The sequence below is a fragment of the Mytilus californianus genome, unplaced genomic scaffold, assembly GCF_021869535.1.
Source record: "Mytilus californianus isolate M0D057914Y unplaced genomic scaffold, xbMytCali1.0.p SCAF_25, whole genome shotgun sequence".
Taxonomy (NCBI): Eukaryota; Metazoa; Mollusca; class Bivalvia; order Mytilida; family Mytilidae; genus Mytilus; species Mytilus californianus.
Window position 1 is genome coordinate 1,589,118 of NW_026262674.1, and position 22,258 is coordinate 1,611,375.

The following is a 22,258-nucleotide window of genomic DNA, read 5'->3' on the forward strand; positions in this document are numbered from 1 at the left end:
TCAGCTATATCAGGCAAAGTTGACCTTAAATGAATTTGGCTATATTGTTTAATGTATTTTTGTCATATAGCTCTTCAACTGTTTCGGTACTTATACATCCCTCGGATTTCAAATGTTTGGCATTGAGCGTTCCTGATGAAGGTAAATGCAGAAAGTCGCTTCGGACGCATGAAATTATTAAACGTGTTGTTTTAAATTTTTACATCACTCGGTCGATACCTCTGCTGGTGGACTATCAGTCCCTGAGGGTATCATCAGCTCAGTAGTCAGAACTTCATTACTGAAATGATTTATAACAAACTTTTCTAAAATTGTCCATTTATAAATTTTGAAATTATAAAATAAACTTAGGTTTCAACTCCCTCAGGCAAAGTTGACCTTAAATGAATTTGTCTTTTTTTTTGTTTTAGGTATTTTTGTCATATAGCTCTTCAACTGTTTCGGTACTTATACATCCCTCGGATTTCAAATGTTTGGCATTGAGCGTTCCTGATGAAGGTAAATGCAGAAAAGCGCTTCGGACGCATGAAATTATTAAACGTGTTGTTTTCAATTTTTTACATCACTGGTCGATACTCTGCTGGTGGACTATCAGTCCCTGAGGGTATCATCAGCTCAGTAGTCAGTACTTCGGTACTGACATGATTTATAACAAACTTTTCTAAAATTGTCCGTTTATAAATTTTGAAATTATAAAATGAACTAAGGTTTCAGCTCCATCAGGCAAAGTTGACCTTAAATGAATTTGGCTATATTGTTTAATGTATTTTTGTCATATAGCTCTTCAACTGTTTCGGTACTTATACATCCCTCGGATTTCAAATGTTTGGCATTGAGCGTTCCTGATGAAGGTAAATCCAGAAAAGCGCTTCGGACGCATGAAATTATTAAACGTGTTGTTTTCAATTTTTTACATCACTCGGTCGATACCTCTGCTGGTGGACTATCAGTCCCTGAGGGTATCATCAGCTCAGTAGTCAGAACTTCATTACTGAAATGATTTATAACAAACTTTTCTAAAATTGTCCATTTATAAATTTTGAAATTATAAAATAAACTTAGGTTTCAACTCCCTCAGGCAAAGTTGACCTTAAATGAATTTGGCTATTTGTTTTAGGTATTTTTGTCATATAGCTCTTCAACTGGTTCGGTACCTATACATCCCTCGGATTTCAAATGTTTGGCATTGAGCGTTCCTGATGAAGGTAAATGCAGAAAAGCGCTTCGGACGCATGGAATTATTAAACGTGTTGTTTTCAATTTTTTACATCACTGGGTCGATACCTCTGCTGGTGGACTATCAGTCCCCGAGGGTATCATCAGCTCAGGAGTCAGTACTTCGGTACTGAAATGATTTATAACAAACTTTTCTAAAATTGTCCGTTTATAAATTTTGAAATTATAAAATAAACTAAGGTTTCAACTCCCTCAGGCAAAGTTGACCTTAAATGAATTTGTCTTTTTTTTTGTTTTAGGTATTTTTGTCATATAGCTCTTCAACTGTTTCGGTACTTATACATCCCTCGGATTTCAAATGTTTGGCATTGAGCGTTCCTGATGAAGGTAAATGCAGAAAAGCGCTTCGGACGCATGAAATTATTAAACGTGTTGTTTTCAATTTTTTACATCACTGGTCGATACTCTGCTGGTGGACTATCAGTCCCTGAGGGTATCATCAGCTCAGTAGTCAGTACTTCGGTACTGACATGATTTATAACAAACTTTTCTAAAATTGTCCGTTTATAAATTTATAAATTATAAAATGAACTAAGGTTTCAGCTCCATCAGGCAAAGTTGACCTTAAATGAATTTGGCTATATTGTTTAATGTATTTTTGTCATATAGTTCTTCAACTGTTTCGGTACTTATACATCCCTCGGATTTCAAATGTTTGGCATTGAGCGTTCCTGATGAAGGTAAATGCAGAAAAGCGCTTCGGACGCATGAAATTATTAAACGTGTTGTTTTCAATTTTTTACATCACTGGTCGATACTCTGCTGGTGGACTATCAGTCCCTGAGGGTATCATCAGCTCAGTAGTCAGTACTTCGGTACTGACATGATTTATAGCAAACTTTTCTAAAATTGTCCGTTTATAAATTTTGAAATTATAAAATGAACTAAGGTTTCAGCTCCATCAGGCAAAGTTGACCTTAAATGAATTTGGCTATATTGTTTAATGTATTTTTGTCATATAGCTCTTCAACTGTTTCGGTACTTATACATCCCTCGGATTTCAAATGTTTGGCATTGAGCGTTCCTGATGAAGGTAAATCCAGAAAAGCGCTTCGGACGCATGAAATTATTAAACGTGTTGTTTTCAATTTTTTACATCACTCGGTCGATACCTCTGCTGGTGGACTATCAGTCCCTGAGGGTATCATCAGCTCAGTAGTCAGAACTTCATTACTGAAATGATTTATAACAAACTTTTCTAAAATTGTCCATTTATAAATTTTGAAATTATAAAATAAACTTAGGTTTCAACTCCCTCAGGCAAAGTTGACCTTAAATGAATTTGGCTATTTGTTTTAGGTATTTTTGTCATATAGCTCTTCAACTGGTTCGGTACCTATACATCCCTCGGATTTCAAATGTTTGGCATTGAGCGTTCCTGATGAAGGTAAATGCAGAAAAGCGCTTCGGACGCATGGAATTATTAAACGTGTTGTTTTCAATTTTTTACATCACTGGGTCGATACCTCTGCTGGTGGACTATCAGTCCCCGAGGGTATCATCAGCTCAGGAGTCAGTACTTCGGTACTGAAATGATTTATAACAAACTTTTCTAAAATTGTCCGTTTATAAATTTTGAAATTATAAAATAAACTAAGGTTTCAACTCCCTCAGGCAAAGTTGACCTTAAATGAATTTGTCTTTTTTTTTGTTTTAGGTATTTTTGTCATATAGCTCTTCAACTGTTTCGGTACTTATACATCCCTCGGATTTCAAATGTTTGGCATTGAGCGTTCCTGATGAAGGTAAATGCAGAAAAGCGCTTCGGACGCATGAAATTATTAAACGTGTTGTTTTCAATTTTTTACATCACTGGTCGATACTCTGCTGGTGGACTATCAGTCCCTGAGGGTATCATCAGCTCAGTAGTCAGTACTTCGGTACTGACATGATTTATAACAAACTTTTCTAAAATTGTCCGTTTATAAATTTTGAAATTATAAAATGAACTAAGGTTTCAGCTCCATCAGGCAAAGTTGACCTTAAATGAATTTGGCTATATTGTTTAATGTATTTTTGTCATATAGCTCTTCAACTGTTTCGGTACTTATACATCCCTCGGATTTCAAATGTTTGGCATTGAGCGTTCCTGATGAAGGTAAATCCAGAAAAGCGCTTCGGACGCATGAAATTATTAAACGTGTTGTTTTCAATTTTTTACATCACTCGGTCGATACCTCTGCTGGTGGACTATCAGTCCCTGAGGGTATCATCAGCTCAGTAGTCAGAACTTCATTACTGAAATGATTTATAACAAACTTTTCTAAAATTGTCCATTTATAAATTTTGAAATTATAAAATAAACTTAGGTTTCAACTCCCTCAGGCAAAGTTGACCTTAAATGAATTTGGCTATTTGTTTTAGGTATTTTTGTCATATAGCTCTTCAACTGGTTCGGTACCTATACATCCCTCGGATTTCAAATGTTTGGCATTGAGCGTTCCTGATGAAGGTAAATGCAGAAAAGCGCTTCGGACGCATGGAATTATTAAACGTGTTGTTTTCAATTTTTTACATCACTGGGTCGATACCTCTGCTGGTGGACTATCAGTCCCCGAGGGTATCATCAGCTCAGGAGTCAGTACTTCGGTACTGAAATGATTTATAACAAACTTTTCTAAAATTGTCCATTTATAAATTTTGAAATTATAAAATAAACTAAGGTTTCAACTCCCTCAGGCAAAGTTGACCTTCAATGAATTTGTCTTTTTTGTTTGTTTTAGGTATTTTTGTCATATAGCTCTTCAACTGTTTCGGTACTTATACATCCCTCGGATTTCAAATGTTTGGCATTGAGCGTTCCTGATGAAGGTAAATCCAGAAAAGCGCTTCGGACGCATGAAATTATCAAACGTGTTGTTTTCAATTTTTTACATCACTGGGTCGATACCTCTGCTGGTGGACTATCAGTCCCTGAGGGTATCATCAGCTCAGTTATAGTCAGTACTTCGGTACTGACATAATTTATAACAAACTTTTCTAAAATTGTCCGTTTATAAATTTTGAAATTATAAAATAAACTAAGGTTTCAACTCCCTCAGGCAAAGTTGACCTTAAATGAATTTGGCTATATTGTTTTATGTATTTTTGTCATATAGCTCTTCAACTGTTTCGGTACTTATACATCCCTCGGATTTCAAATGTTTGGCATTGAGCGTTCCTGATGAAGGTAAATCCAGAAAAGCGCTTCGGACGCATGAAATTATCAGACGTGTTGTTTTCAATTTTTTACATCACTGGGTCGATACCTCTGCTGGTGGACTATCAGTCCCTGAGGGTATCATCAGCTCAGTAGTCAGAACTTCATTACTGAAATGATTTATAACAAACTTTTCTAAAATTGTCCATTTATAAATTTTGAAATTATAAAATAAACTAAGGTTTCAACTCCCTCAGGCAAAGTTGACCTTAAATGAATTTGGCTATTTGTTTTAGGTATTTTTGTCATATAGCTCTTCAACTGGTTCGGTACCTATACATCCCTCGGATTTCAAATGTTTGGCACTGAGCGTTCCTGATGAAGGTAAATGCAGAAAAGCGCTTCGGACGCATGGAATTATTAAACGTGTTGTTTTCAATTTTTTACATCACTGGGTCGATACCTCTGCTGGTGGACTATCAGTCCCCGAGGGTATCATCAGCTCAGGAGTCAGTACTTCGGTACTGAAATGATTTATAACAAACTTTTCTAAAATTGTCCGTTTAAAATTTTGAAATTATAAAATAAACTAAGGTTTCAACTCCCTCAGGCAAAGTTGACCTTAAATGAATTTGTCTTTTTTTTTGTTTTAGGTATTTTTGTCATATAGCTCTTCAACTGTTTCGGTACTTATACATCCCTCGGATTTCAAATGTTTGGCATTGAGCGTTTCTGATGAAGGTAAATGCAGAAAAGCGCTTCGGACGCATGAAATTATTAAACGTGTTGTTTTCAATTTTTTACATCACTGGTCGATACTCTGCTGGTGGACTATCAGTCCCTGAGGGTATCATCAGCTCAGTAGTCAGTACTTCGGTACTGACATGATTTATAACAAACTTTTCTAAAATTGTCCGTTTATAAATTTTGAAATTATAAAATGAACTAAGGTTTCAGCTCCATCAGGCAAAGTTGACCTTAAATGAATTTGGCTATATTGTTTAATGTATTTTTGTCATATAGCTCTTCAACTGTTTCGGTACTTATACATCCCTCGGATTTCAAATGTTTGGCATTGAGCGTTCCTGATGAAGGTAAATCCAGAAAAGCGCTTCGGACGCATGAAATTATTAAACGTGTTGTTTTCAATTTTTTACATCACTCGGTCGATACCTCTGCTGGTGGACTATCAGTCCCTGAGGGTATCATCAGCTCAGTAGTCAGAACTTCATTACTGAAATGATTTATAACAAACTTTTCTAAAATTGTCCATTTATAAATTTTGAAATTATAAAATAAACTTAGGTTTCAACTCCCTCAGGAAAAGTTGACCTTAAATGAATTTGGCTATTTGTTTTAGGTATTTTTGTCATATAGCTCTTCAACTGTTTCGGTACCTATACATCCCTCGGATTTCAAATGTTTGGCATTGAGCGTTCCTGATGAAGGTAAATGCAGAAAAGCGCTTCGGACGCATGGAATTATTAAACGTGTTGTTTTCAATTTTTTACATCACTGGGTCGATACCTCTGCTGGTGGACTATCAGTCCCCGAGGGTATCATCAGCTCAGGAGTCAGTACTTCGGTACTGAAATGATTTATAACAAACTTTTCTAAAATTGTCCATTTATAAATTTTGAAATTATAAAATAAACTAAGGTTTCAACTCCCTCAGGCAAAGTTGACCTTAAATGAATTTGTCTTTTTTTTTTGTTTTAGGTATTTTTGTCATATAGCTCTTCAACTGTTTCGGTACTTATACATCCCTCGGATTTCAAATGTTTGGCATTGAGCGTTCCTGATGAAGGTAAATCCAGAAAAGCGCTTCGGACGCATGAAATTATTAAACGTGTTGTTTTCAATTTTTTACATCACTGGTCGATACTCTGCTGGTGGACTATCAGTCCCTGAGGGTATCATCAGCTCAGTAGTCAGTACTTCGGTACTGACATGATTTATAACAAACTTTTCTAAAATTGTCTGTTTATAAATTTTGAAATTATAAAATAAACTAAGGTTTCAACTCCCTCAGGCAAAGTTGACCTTAAATGAATTTGGCTATATTGTTTTATATATTTTTGTCATATAGCTCTTCAACTGTTTCGGTACTTATACATCCCTCGGATTTCAAATGTTTGGCATTGAGCGTTCCTGATGAAGGTAAATGCAAAAAAGCGCTTCGGACGCATGAAATTATTAAACGTGTTGTTTTCAATTTTTTACTTCACTGGGTCGATACCTCTGCTGGTGGACTATCAGTCCCCGAGGGTATCATCAGCTTATTAGTCAGTACTTCGGTACTGACATGATTTATAACAAACTTTTCTAAAATTGTCCGTTTATAAATTTTGAAATTATAAAATAAACTAAGGTTTCAACTCCCTCAGGCAAAGTTGACCTTAAATGAATTTGGCTATATTGTTTTAGGTATTTTTGTTATATTGCTCTACAACTGTTTCGGTACTTTCCAAATAATACCAATAAATAAGTTTATGTTCCTGTAGTTAAACTTATTATTTAGAAAGCTGTGAAAATTGCAAAATTTGGTTGAACAGATAGGGACTTTTAATTGGTGGTCTGACACCTTTAAGTTTCCGGAAACGTAGTATTGGAACTTTGAAAAATTAGCGGAAACTATGCAATACGCTCTTGTAAACCCCATAGTGTTATTTGTTTTTACCTGAGACCATCATGTATGGCTTTAGGTCATGGGATGACATTTTAATTAGAGCCTTGCTACAAATATGTCATGTTAGTTGAGTATTATATTTGTCTGTTTTTGCAATTTCCATATATATATTGACGGTGAATATGAAACTTCAAGACACAAAAAGATAGATACACGGACAGCAGGTATGAATCATAATTGTGACTGTTAAACGAATCTTCCTCCTATGAAGGAGAACACACACTACAGACACACGGAGATAGATATATTAGGCAGGAAGGTGTCATTATTTTAACTGTAAAACGAATCTTCCTCCTATGAAGGAGAACACACACTACAGACACACGGAGATAGATATATTAGGCAGGAAGGTGTCATTATTTTAACTGTAAAACGAATCTTCCTCCTATGAAGGAGAACACACACTACAGACACACGGAGATAGATATATTAGGCAGGAAGGTGTCATTATTTTAACTGTAAAACGAATCTTCCTCCTATGAAGGAGAACACACACTACAGACACACGGAGATAGATATATTAGGCAGGAAGGTGTCATTATTTTAACTGTAAAACGAATCTTCCTCCTATGAAGGAGAACACACACTACAGACACACGGAGATAGATATATTAGGCAGGAAGGTGTCATTATTTTAACTGTAAAACGAATCTTCCTCCTATGAAGGAGAACACACACTACAGACACACGGAGATAGATATATTAGGCAGGAAGGTGTCATTATTTTAACTGTAAAACGAATCTTCCTCCTATGAAGGAGAACACACACTACAGACACACGGAGATAGATATATTAGGCAGGAAGGTGTCATTATTTTAACTGTAAAACGAATCTTCCTCCTATGAAGGAGAACACACACTACAGACACACGGAGATAGATATATTAGGCAGGAAGGTGTCATTATTTTAACTGTAAAACGAATCTTCCCCCAATGAAGGAGTACCTCATAATACTACACTATTGACATTTTATATTGTTTGGCTTGGAATTAAATGATAAAGCGTGGATGTGTTGGATCTTCGTTAATTGCACGAATAGTTCCTGCATAGTCAGAATTACTAGAAAGCAATTCGATGTTTGACTGATTGGTTTTATCATATATGCACAAAATGAATAAGAAAATAATTGGGTATGCACCAGTAAGAAAATATCTATTACCTATACATGTCATAAATATTATTGAAGTAGAATTTTACACAAACATGCAGATTCATAAATGTACAGTACGTTACACCAAAATCTCTGTATGTAAAACAGAGATCTTATATTTAATTAGTAGTGTTATAATGATGATAAGAAAACAGTAGAGCCGTAGAGCAGGGTAGAGCACTAGGTCTTTGGTATTTGGTCGAGACAGAGCCGTAGAGCACTAGGTCTTTGGTATTTGGTCGAGACAGAGCCGTAGAGCACTAGGTCTTTGGTATTTGGTCAAGGTAGAGCCGTATAGCAGTGTAGAGCACTAGGTATTTGGCATTTGGCCAAGATAGAACCGTATACTGGGTAGAGCACTAGGTCTTTGGTATTTTCCAAGATAGAGCCGCAGAGTAGGGTAGAGCAGCTAGGTCTTAGGTATTTGGTTAATAAGGACATTATGTACGATAGAGAGTTGGTTGATGATAAGGGTATTTTTAAGGGTGGTGCCCATGTAGTCTCCACGTCACAGAACCTATTTATTCAAGTGTTGAAATTTAGAGAAATGTTAAAATTCAAAATGAAATATTCCAGAGTTACATTACCATGTTTTGTTTACAACAAACAACAAAAAGGCGGCAGATATATATCGTATTTTTTAAGTAAGGTTTGAGTAGATTCAGAGAGTTAAAACAACTTTATGACATTATTGAATAAACGGTTTAAGACAATTTAATTATACAAATTGTAAGGACTTCAGGGAGTGTAATATATATTTCACCAAGCCCTAAACAAAATGTGTACTAGTTTAATGAAAACGGACGTCAAATCAAACTCCAAAACATATAAATGAACTAAAATTAAAAAAACATACAAGACTTACAACGGTCAGAGGCTCCTAACTTGGGACAAGCGCAAAAATGCTGCGGGGTTAAACATGTTTTGTTAAGAAAATCCATTCACATTTCTGACATCGGACTCGTACCACTTTAAAACTGAGTTCTACTGTGCGTATTGCTGTGTGTTTGTTTTGTTCTACATTGACTAGAAGTATAGGGGAGGGTTGAGATCTCACAAAACATGTTTAATCCCGCATTTTTGTTTTGCGCCCGTCCCAAGTCAGGAGCCTCTGGCCTTTGATAGTCTTGTATGTTTTTTAGTTTTAGTTCATTTATATGTTTTGGTGTTTGGGGTGACGTCCATTTTCATTGAACTATTGCACATTTTGTTGAGGGGCCAGCTGAAGCCCGCATCCGGGTTCGGGATTTTCTCGCTGTGTTGAAGACCTATTTGTGGCCTTCGGCTGTTTTCTGCTCGTTGGTCTGGCTGTTGTCTCTTTGACACATTTCCCATTTCCATTCTCATTTTTATTTACATTTGCCAACTTTAGTATTGTTATGGTACGGCTATACCTTGGGCAAATGACCTAGTGCTCTACCCTGCGTGCTCTACTCCGCTCTACGGCTCTACCTTGACCAAATACCAAAAACCTAGTGCTCTACCCTGCTCTACGGCTCTACCGTTTTCTTATAATCATTATAACACTACTGTCATTTGCAGGAAAATGTCAGTGTTTTAAGACTTAACATTCGTTTTTTTGTTTCTTACAGTCATACAAGAATACAGGATATAAACCTAATCAATAGGATGAATAAGGTGGAGGATCTAGTGAGTAATGGTGTGGAGGATCTAGTGAGTCATGAGGTGGAGGATCTAGTGAGTAATGCGGTGGAGGTTCTAGTTAGTAATGGTGTGGAGGATCTAGTGAGTAATGGTGTGGAGGATCTAGTGAGTAATGAGGTGGAGGATCTAGTGAGTAATGGTGTGGAGGATCTAGTTAGTAATGGTGTGGAGGATCTAGTGAGTAATGAGGTGGAGGATCTAGTGAGTAATAGTGTAGAGGATCTAGTGAGTAATTGTGTGGAGGATCTAGTGAGTAATGAGGTGGAGGATCTAGTGAGTAATGGTATCGTACACATACAAAATGAAACACAGGATAGGGATACACTTCATAAATGTGACGTTTGTGGTAAAGAGTTTTTTCGAGAAAGTAATCTAAAGAGACACATGAAAACACATACTAGAGATCTGTCTTATACATGTGATTTATGTACTCACAGTTTTCTTCAGCTTAGCCATTTACAGAGTCACATGAGAATACATACAGGTTATAAACCTCATGCCTGTGATGTATGCAATAAACGGTTCAGTCAGTTAGGTAATTTTCATAGACATATGACAACGCATACAGGTGATACCGGTAAACCTTATGCCTGTGATGTATGCGGTAAAGAGTTTAGTCACAGGCGTGGTTTACAGAACCACATGAGAATACATACAGGTGATAAACCCCATGACTGTGATACATGTGGTAAACGGTTTAGTGAGGTAGGACATTTACATAGACATATGAGAACGCATACAGGTGATAAACCTCATGACTGTAATGTATGTGGTAGAGGATTTAGTCAGCGTCGTGACTTACATGATCACATGAGGATACATACAGGTGATAAACCTCATAACTGTGATGTATGTGGTAAAAATTTTAGTCAGCGTGGCCATTTATATAGGCACATGAGAACACATACAGGTAATAAACCTCATGACTGTAATGTATGTGGTAAAGGATTTAGTCAGCGTAGTAGCTTACAGAGTCACACGAGAACACATACAGGTGATAAACCTCATGTCTGTGATGTATGCGGTAAACGGTTTAGTCAGTTAGGTAATTTACAGACACATGAGAACGCATACAGGTGATACCGGTAAACCTCATGCATGTGATGTATGCGGTAAAGCGTTTAGTCAGAGATGTGGTTTACAGAACCACATGAGAATACATACAGGTGATAAACCCCATGACTGTGATATATGTGGTAAACGGTTTAGTGTGGTAGGACATTTACATAGACATATGAGAACGCATACAGGTGATAAACCACATGCCTGCAATGTATGTGGTAGAGGATTTAGTTACCCTGACTATTTATATAGACACATGAAAACACATACAGGTGATAAACCTCATGACTGTAATGTATGTGGTAGAGGATTTAGTCAGCGTCGTGACTTACAGGATCACATGAGAATACATACAGGTGATAAACCTCATGACTGTGATGTATGTGGTAAAGGATTCAGTTGGCGTAGTAACTTACGGAGACACATGAGAACACATACCGGCGATAAACCCCATGACTGTTGTGTATGTGGTAAAGGGTTTAGTCACATTCATTCTTTACAGATACATATGAGAACACACACAGGTGATAAACCTTATAAATGTGATGTATGTGGCAAAGGGTTTAGTCAGCATGGCCATTTACAAAACCACACGAAAACACATACAGGGGAGAAACCACATAAATGCGATGTATGTGGTAAAGGCTTTCTTCAGCGTCGTGATTTACAGAATCACACGAGAACACATACAGGTGAGAAACCTCATAAATGCGATGTATGTGGTAAAGGCTTTATTCAGCGTCGTGATTTACAGAATCACACGAGAACACATACAGGGGAGAAACCTCATAAATGCGATGTATGTGGTAAAGGCTTTATTCAGCGTCGTTATTTACAGAATCACACGAGAACACATACATGTGATAAACCTCATAAGGGTGATGTTAATGGTGACGGGTTTAGTAAGCTCGGTCATTAATATACACACATGAGAAGAAGAAAAAAACATGTAATAAATCCCATGACTGTGATTGATGTTGTAAAATGATGATGGGAGTTTTTAATGACCTTGACTGGCTATACAGCCCTCGCACGGTCGGTTGTGGTATAAGATTCAGTCGGCGAATAAATTTATATTTTAGTAATCTATATGGCCCCAATGATAGTAATCCTTTCATGTTTTTCTGGTATGTGTTGATTTCTGATATTTTTTACTAGGATGGAATTGCATTCGAATAAGTAATGGTATTCATTAACAATTTCATTTGAACACAAATTACATAATATCCTCTCTTCTTTCGGAATATTGTACCATCTACCTAGCTCTACTGGAATTTTTACATAACCGCGAGCATCTAATTAGTTATTAAATATATTTACGTTCGATTGGTGATAATTGTACAAGATACTTTTCTAAACCAAACATTTCTGATTTAAACAAACCGTAGAATTCTCCTCTGGAAGAATTGTCAATTTGCCTATGCCCTTTTTGAATGTATGCATCTTCAAGATTTTATCTCTGAAAGTTTTTAGTTGATTTACACCCAATGGCAATTGCTGAGTCTAAACATAGCATTGGCGAGAAGTTTATAAAAAAAGCACCGTTCTTACTAATATTATGGTAATTATTGATGTGATTTGTATACGACCAAATTCTCAATATGTCATAAAATTTGGTGAAGAAAATCTCATTTTTAGCACATGCCGACAAAATTGTAGTTGAATTTTTTCCCGCATGTAATACTTTTCGATTCTGCATATGTCACACCCATATGTCACAATTCGCCGTTTCAGAATCTAATGCATCCTGGGTAATATTTTCAAAAGAGTACACCAAAACGTCGCGATTGGTTAAAATGTCATAGACAATGGAAATACAACCAATGACGTGACATTTTTTTTTTTCATTTTGGGGTACGAACAATGAAATTACTCATAGTCTTTAGATTCTGAAACGGTCAATTGGAAGTATATGTGCATCGAAAAGTAAGTAATTGCAAGTCGACAGGTATTGAGAGCATGGGCTGATTCAGGCGGGGGCGAGGCAGGCGTGCCCCATCCCAAATATTTGCAAATCATGGGTTGTCCTCAGCTTAATAAAGAATATTTCGAAGATTTTACCTTTAAAACAAAATTCGACTCACTCTACTCGGCCAAAATTTAAGTTTGCGCTCCTAACCTTATATCCTGGATACGCCCTTGTTGAGAGGTTATGTATCTTTGTATTTATAAAGGCTAAAAAAGAAACTTATTATAGGAGAAAAGTAGTATTACAATTTGCCGGCTTTAAGTTGGCGGCTTTTGCGTAACCAAGGCAGGTGAAGGAAATCAACTGTGATTGGATGTAAGGGTACAATATATTTTTGATTCGTCTATGAATAACAGCAGTGTGTATATTTACTGAAATGTTTTCAAGACAATCATTCGAAAAGACTTCCAAAATTTCATAAATTTGATGTAAAATGACGGTGGACATGAATAACATACTCTACGGAATCGGCCAAGTTGTGACGAATGAGTTGGTAATATTATATGTCAATAATGTTTAGTAATTATCTGGATCAGTGGTAACTATATTTATAGTCGGAGAGAGCTCTAGGAACAGTTGTGTTACTAAAACATATTGTAAAAGTCCGATGTCACACTAACATAAAGGAGTTCTTTTTCCAAATTGCAGAGGGTACTCTTTATATGTAAGCACATGCCTTTTATTCTCTATTCCTATGTTTGCCAATTTTTTTCTCTATTTTTTATTTTTTAGTGTCCTTTATTTTGCACTTTTTGTCAATTATTCTCTGTTTTGAAATCACCAATCTAAGATATCTAAGAAGATGATTAGAATCTGTCATTTCAATATACAGTATATACAGCAGGTAGGAGTCAACATTATAACTGTAAAACGAATCTTCCTCCAATGAAGGAGTATTACCAATGTGTTTTCAACTGATCGGGCGGAGCTTACGTTTCAATTTGCATAAGGACAGTCTATTTGATGATGTGTGTGATAAGGATGATTGCCGTGTTAATTATTTCTGATTTATAATCACCTATCAGTGTCACCAAAATATTATAGAATAACGTCATAATTTTATGCAGATTTTGCAACTGCTGTCGTTATAGTTTTACTTTCATATCTACAAATTCCAAAATGTGACAATTTTTACATGTTTTTAAACTTCGCTTTTCAAGAAAATTAACGGTTGCGTCTCATTATTTATTTTGCAAATACACATACATGTATAGTGTTTACATATTTCAACCGGACCAATAACCATAACTGGACACTTCATTCATGAGTTTATCCCAAAACACCCGTGTCTATATAGATGGATCGAACGGTCTATAATGAGAGAACTGGTTAAACTCTGCCCAGTCAAGTGAAATAAATCAAGTAATACCTTATAATAAGAGTGTCATGCACTTGAGTATTGTCTGTCAATTCAACATACAATACAAATATTAGTTGTGAATATAGAACATCCAGACACATAGAGAAATATTCATGGTAGGCAGGTACAAAATGTAGCAGTACACATTGTAACTGCAAAATGAATCTGAGTACCTCATTATTAGAGTGTGATGTTATTATATAGTATTGTCTGTTTTCAATATTCAGTTCAAATACTGGTTGTGAATATTATAAAAAATCCAGAGACATAGAGAAAGATACACGGTGGGCAGGTAAGAGTCAACATTGTAACGTTAACTGTAACACGAATCTTCCTCCAATAAAGGAATACCTCGAAATTAGAGTGTCATATATGTTATTGAGTATTGTGAATTTCTGTCGTTTCAATATATACTACAAATATTGGTTGTGAATATAAAACATCCAGACAAATAGAAAAGATTCACGTTAGGCAGATAGAAGTTATAACATTGTAACTGTAAAATGAATCTTCCTCCAATGAAGGAGTACCTTATGATTAGAGTGTCAAGTTTTCGAGTACTGTCTGTTTTTTTTTCAATATACAGTAAAAATATTGGTTGTGAATATACAACATACAGACACATAGTGAAAAAATCACGGTGGGCAGGTAAGAGTCAACATTGTTACTGTAAAACGAATCTTCCTCCAAAGAAGGAATACCTCATAATAAGAGTGTCAAGTTATTGAGTACTGTCTCTTTTTCAATATATACAGTACAAATATTTATTAATTGTGAATATAAGACACATATAGATAGATACACAGTAGGCAGATACATGTAGTAGTCATAGTTGCAACTGTAAAACGAATCTTCCTCCAATGAAGGAGTACCTCACAATTAGATTGTCATGTTATTGAGTACTGTCTGGGTTTCTTTTTAATATACGGTACACATATATTGGTTAATTGTGAATACTTGTAAACATACTCGTATAGATAGATACACAGTAGGCAGATAGGAGTCATAATAGTAACTGTAAAACGAATCTTCCTCCAAGGAAGGAGTACCTCATAATTAGATTGTCATGTTATTGAGTATTGTCTGTTTTTCAATCAATGCAGTACAAATATTGGTTAATTGTGAATATACAGACACGTATAGATGAATAGACAGTAGACAGATAGGAGTCACAATTGCAACTGTAAAAGGTAGCTTCCTCCAATGAAAGATTACCCCATAATATATAATGCTGGCATTATCTATTGTTATTCTTTGCTTAAGATTAAATCACAAAACGTGAATGGGTTGCATCTTCTTTTTTCTTTTCTTTTTTTTTGTATCTTTGTTGATTGACTGTTATCGGTGTCTCCAAGAAATAAATGTTTTTTTTTCAACGATTTTACAAAAAAAATCATTACTCCGTAACATAAGGGGCTGAATAGGGAACCAGCAGGATCAAACATTTTCCTTTGTTATATGTAAATCGATTGGCAATCCTCGGGTGAATCCGCTACTCTCCTTCTGAAGGTACGGAATCGGCCGAGTTGTGCCGAGTGAAATATACATATGTCAAATGATATTCTTTATATTAAGGTTTTATGTTTTGAAATTTGACTTTACAATTTTGATCAAGTTGATATTACTTTTTTCTTGATGTACTTCTATATGTCTGTGCTAAAGTTCCTTTCTATAACATTTGTTTTTTATAGATTCATCTTTGAATTGGCTAATATTTTTGTAGAGATATTTATCAGACTGGCTACTTCATAATTTGATGCTAAATTGTTGAAATCTAGGCTGAGCTTCTGAGCTTCCCCAAGGACCCTCTACCAGGGCAACCGTTATTACGCCTCCGTTCATGAAACCTGGCCTAGGACTATTGAATTGTTAAGTATCGCCTTATACCCTATAATTTGGAATTTCTCGTTATTATATAAAAAAAGAAGATGTGGTATGATTGCCAATGAGACAACTATCCACAAGTGAACAAAATGACACAGAAAATAACAACTATAGGTCACCGTACGGCCTTCAACGATGAGCTAAGCCCATACTGCATAGTCAGCAATAAAAGGCCCCAAAATGACAATGTAAAACAATTCAAACGAGAAAACTAACGACCTTATATTTTCTCCTTCTGAAGGTACGGAATCGGCCGAGTTGTGCCGAGTGAAATGTACATATGTCAAATGATATTCTTTATATTAAGGTTTTATGTTTTGAAATTTGACTTTACTATTTTGATCAAGGTAATAATACTTTTTTCTTGATGTACTTCTATACATGTCTTTGCTAAAGTTCCTTTCCATAACATTTGTTTTTTTATAGATTCATCTTTGAATTGGCTAATATTTTTGTCGGACCTTAATTGATACGTGGAAGATACGTGGTAGCCACATTCTGGAGATAACTTTTATCAATAAGATGAATATGGTGGAGGATAAAGTGATTAATGGTAATGTAAAGAGACACAACAGAACACAAACTGATGATCATCTTCTTCATAAATGTTATGTTTGTGCTGGAGAATTTACTCGCTTTTTTTTGGCTCCATCATTTACAGAGACACATGAGAACACATACAGGTTACACACCTTACAGACCTTCTAAAATTCAAACTGACCACACGCACGATACCAGCACGCACGATACACGCACGGTGAATGCACGATGAATGCACGGTGAATGCACGATACACGATACATGCACGATGAGCGATGAGCGTTACACGGAGGATTAACGAAAAATGAATGATGAATAATGAACTATGATACACGCACGATACACGCACGGTGAATGATTCATTGACGAATGAACAATAAGCGCTTTATACACGATTTGCAAAGCCATTTTATTTGGAATTGCATTTAAAATTGATGTATGATAATGAAAATAAATAAGGGTATATAAATTTTAAATATCTCGCTTTCCGTGTTGATTGGTCGACAAATTCCATGTCTTGAATAAATTAATTGTCGTATATCGTTTAGTGTATTTCTAATATCAATACGTTTTGTCAAATTATATAACTCATCGATTTTTATAATTCTACTTAATATTAAAATAAATTAAAAAAAATATTTATAAATTGCTACATTTTAAAGAGTGGCGATTCCACCCATTTTTAAAAAGAGGGTTCTTAACCCAGGATGAAAGGGGTGTTTCAAACCTTATGTCCCCATTCAAAAGCATAAATCGTCAAAAAAGGGTGTTCCAACCGCCAGGACCAACCCCCCTTTTTTATCTGCCTTAATTTGTAACCTTTACTAATTTTTTATCATTTGTTTACGTTCAAAAATTTATTAAATATTTGCATGTTTCGAAGTTTAGTATGACGTCCATTATCACTGGACTAAAATACACTTTTGTTTAAGAGGCCTGCTGGAACACGCCTTCGGGTGCGGTATTTTCTCGCTGTGTTGAAGACCTATTGGTGGCCTTCGGCTGTTTTCTGCCGGTACGTCTAAACAATGCTAAGGACTCTTTAGTGCACTAAGGACTTATAATATGCCACTGAGGACTAGAAGGGGCGGTGTTACTTGTATACTGTTTTCATATTATGGTAGAGATAGATTTTTAATACATAAATTCCAATTTTTATGGAAAAAGAACCACCAATAAATGAGTAGTTAAACAATATTTGGAACGTGCCGGTTTTTCCTTGATATTGCCGAAAATCAGAGATCCGATTGACACGAGCGAACTTACATAACAACTGATTTAACAATCATAATCTTTTTTTTTTACTTGAGTTACAATGTTCCTTATATTATCAGAATCGTATGTGTTAATTTAGAGCAAAAGATATAAATTTGTCAGAAAAATATGATTCGTACAAATTAATTAAAAATAGCTAAGAAAATAACATTTACCAAATAATGAGAAAATTGTAACATTTGTGATACCTAATACTTCATAATATAGACTTCTGAAACAACTTCTCGTCCTGAGTATGCATGCAATTTTTGCCACTGGACGTTTAAGCAACCAATAATCAATATTAATCAAAGAAATATAAGGCCCCGAAATGGACATTGTTCAATTATAATTTGCGATTTTTTTATTGATTAAATTTGAATTCATGCATTAAATATCAATCTCTACCATGATAGGAAATTTGTTTATATGGTATAGCACCCCTTTTAGTCGTGTTTAGACGCACCCTTTTCTGCTCTTTGGTGAGATTGTTGTCTCTTTGACACATTCTCCATTTCCATTCTCCATTTTATTCAATTGGTTGTCATTCTTTTTATCTCTCTCTATGATGTTTTTGCAGACAAAACAATTCGCAGAATTAATCTAAATAAGCAGATATTAAACTCTTTCTTTTAAAACTTTTAGCATTAAAACCTAATTGCATGAAATTGAATTAGTATGTTATTATCAGTCTAATCACTCTTTCGGATGACCTTATTGATATTTACCTATACAATGATTTTTTTACAGAATTTTATATAATTGTAGAATTCGAATTTGTTCTCTTTATCGACACATTAATGACCATTAATTGTTGCCGTAAAATGTTATTTTTCTCGACGTCAAACTGTGAAATATCGGGAAAAGATGCATTTTTTCGAGATTTAACCATTAGCTTAAAAACGAGCACATGGACCCCTCTTTTTAAAAATGACATTTGGCTTGATACTGTATGAAGATTATTCGTTTCAAATTTTATGAAGAAATAACCGCCTCTTTTTTCAACTAGATAAATATACAACAAAAATGCCGTTTTTTTCTAAAATCAATTTCTTGTAACAAAAATTAATTATTAACAAAGAATTGTAAGTACACAAATGTAGAACCCAATTTTGTAACGAAGATATTCCTAATCTCTTTACCGAAATCCGCATATGTTTATCTTTTGAAACAAAAAAGTTAAGGATGTCTTTTGAAAGGACAGAAATGTCCAAGAAACCGAAATTTTTAAGTAAATGTCGAAAAATTCGAAAAAACCCATTTAACTTAAATTTAGCACATGAAGATATAATTTTTATTACATATTCAAATTGATTTTGTAAAAAATAGCTTGTATGTGAACTTTCGTAAAAAATCACTGTGGGTTTAAAGCTGTATCATATGCCCATAATTGCCCTAAAGCTAAATATGATCGTCAGATCATGAGGGTCTGAATGGGGATTCTATCATTTTAGACATTTTTTTCTATTCGTTATACCTTTTGCCGATCATTCTTTATTGACTATATTCTAGTACCTCATCATACTCTTTTCTATATATTTGTCTGGTTATTTTCTGTATTCTTTATTTTTTTGTCAATAATTTTCTTTTCTGTACATCCCCATCCACACCCTCATGTATAATGGAAGACGATAAACATTTTAGTATACATACCACCCGTTGTCACTTCTCAACTGACATACAAACCACATGTTGTTATTTCTCACCTGGACACAGGACTTATATATATATTACGTAATAGTAACGAATGCAAAATTATCGATGATCATCGATATAGTAAATTCAGAAGAATACAGATAGCCTGTATCAACGCACTGGCTTGTTAAATGTATTTTGATCTGACAACAAGAATATATTTGTTTATCATATTTTTAGTTTATTTAAAATTGAGAATGGAAATGGAGAATATGTCAAAGAGACAACAACCCGAAAAGAGCAGATAACAGCCGAAGGCCACCAGTGATATTTTATCACGTTTTAGTTCCGAAAAAGGCAAAAACCATCGTATTTTCAAAAAAATCTCTAAAAGGATGATGGGAGTTTTAACGACCTTGACTGGCTATACAGCCCTCGCACGGTCGGTCTCTAAAAGTTGCTGAATTTAAGAGCCTATATCAAAAGATAGGCTTTACCTAGCTTTAGGGGTTTTAAATAAAAACCGTTTAGGAACCAGATTGTGGCTTCTTTATATTTATATTAGAATTGAAATTCAAGGCAGTATTTTGTCGAAGAGAACATTTACCCAAAGAGCAACATGCGAGAAGAGGATTGATTTTCCCTTAAATTTTTTTATTGAAGTGACTAATCTTTTGAGGTTACGTCACGGAAATATATTTTAAATGAAAAGGTGCAACTGGATGCATCCCTAAAATCAAATTAAAAAAATATATAATAAAATGACGGGTATTCGTCAATCAGACAGCAATCCAACATAAACACAAGTGGGTTACCTGACATCTAGAATAAGAGGTTTAAGCATAACCCGCGCTGGTATCAACTTTCTGAGTTCTGAGTAAAATGCAATATACATGTAGGACTCTGAAACGTGAAATATACTAAAGTTTTTTTTTACGTACGATTGAGAGTGGCATTCCCTAAATACATACGGGTCCACAAACTATTCTTGTTATAATATAACGGTAAATGAAGTTCTCATTAGAGGAACAAAGTAAAGATACATGTTGAAGCAAGAATAATTTCCACATGCAGAACATCAAAAAGGACGATCTCTCAATCAGAATATGCATCTGTAACAAATACATCTATAGACAATGGCACTAGTAAATGCTTTATATATTGACATTGAAACAAATATACTGCTCATAATAATTGCACATCTGTAGACTTTAATCTAGGTAGCCCGCGTTATATAAACCATCGCACACCAGAGCACTTCACGCGTGACCATCAAACTTCATGATCCCCATTGCACCTCCGAGTCATACATATAATTATATACATTTATTTTACTTGATTTTGATAATTGCAAACACTTTTATACAAATTTTCTGATAATGGTTTTTATTGTATTAAAGTAATAATTTTAATTCCCGTAGGGATTGCCCAAAGAAATAAGGTTTATTTAAGGGTTTACACATCTTCATAGCTAAAATATTTCAATACTTATGTCACGAACAGATATCTATGACAAAAATTTCTTAAATTGTCAGTATATAAATTTAGAATTTTTTTTTAAGAAAGTTGAACGTAGGTTCAGCTACAGTAGACTAAGTTGGCCTTTGATGGATTGAAGGCTTATGTAAAAATAAGAAAATGTGGTATTATTGCTATTGAGACAACTATTCAAGAATGTTCAAACCAAGAGGAATGTTAGCAGTTATATTTATACGACCTTCAAAAATGAAAAATACGGAAACCGTAAAGTCGGTTATTAAAGGCCCCGCCCCGACATGAAAAAAATATGAAACAATTCAATTCAGCAAACTAACGGCTTTCTTTATAACAAGTTGAATATCATATGGTGTACTTTTTTTGTACGTATTACTAGACAAAAGTTGCTGGATCTTGATAGATGCATACGAAACTTCAGTGAATTGTTTGTATTTTTCAAAACAACTAAAAAATGAAGAAAAAAAATCTATCGGGTAAATTTCTGAGACAAAACTTATCCCTATTGGAGTCAAACTGGTCATATGGATTCGTAAAGGACAAAAAATATCCTAGAAGGTTAACAAAGTACTATTGTAAAAAAAAATTTTTTTCTGATATCAATCTTTTAGACAAACATTAAAAACGGTGTCTCGGATATGCAATCATGGCACAATGAAATGTGAATCCGAGAAAGTGTTACATGTTTATTTTATTTAAATAAAGAATTGTTATGATAATACCATAGATTTAACTGTTTTTTCAGAAAATTAAAAAAAAACTGTATTTTAAACCCGTAAACACAATTTCAAGTTAAAAAAGTTCCTCAATTAAAAATCTTTCTTAAGGAATAAGTGATATATTTGCCTGATCTTATCGTGACTTGTTTAATTACAAAATGCCTCCAAGCACATATAATGTTTATTTTTATTTAATTTGCCACAAAACGTATTTAGCTTAGTTTTATAAAAAAAAAACACTGTTGAAGAGAAAATACATATCCGTGTTAAATTCGCCTCAGTTTGTTAATTCAAGTTTGACAACTAACTTCTTAATCCGCAATCCACATTTACCCGACATCCTTGTATATTGTATTTTCTTAATGGAATACCCCCATGTTCATGTGACCGTCAGAAACTGAGACAAATATAATATTTGTAATGGTATTTATCAAAACTTAAATGATTGTATAGATTTAAGT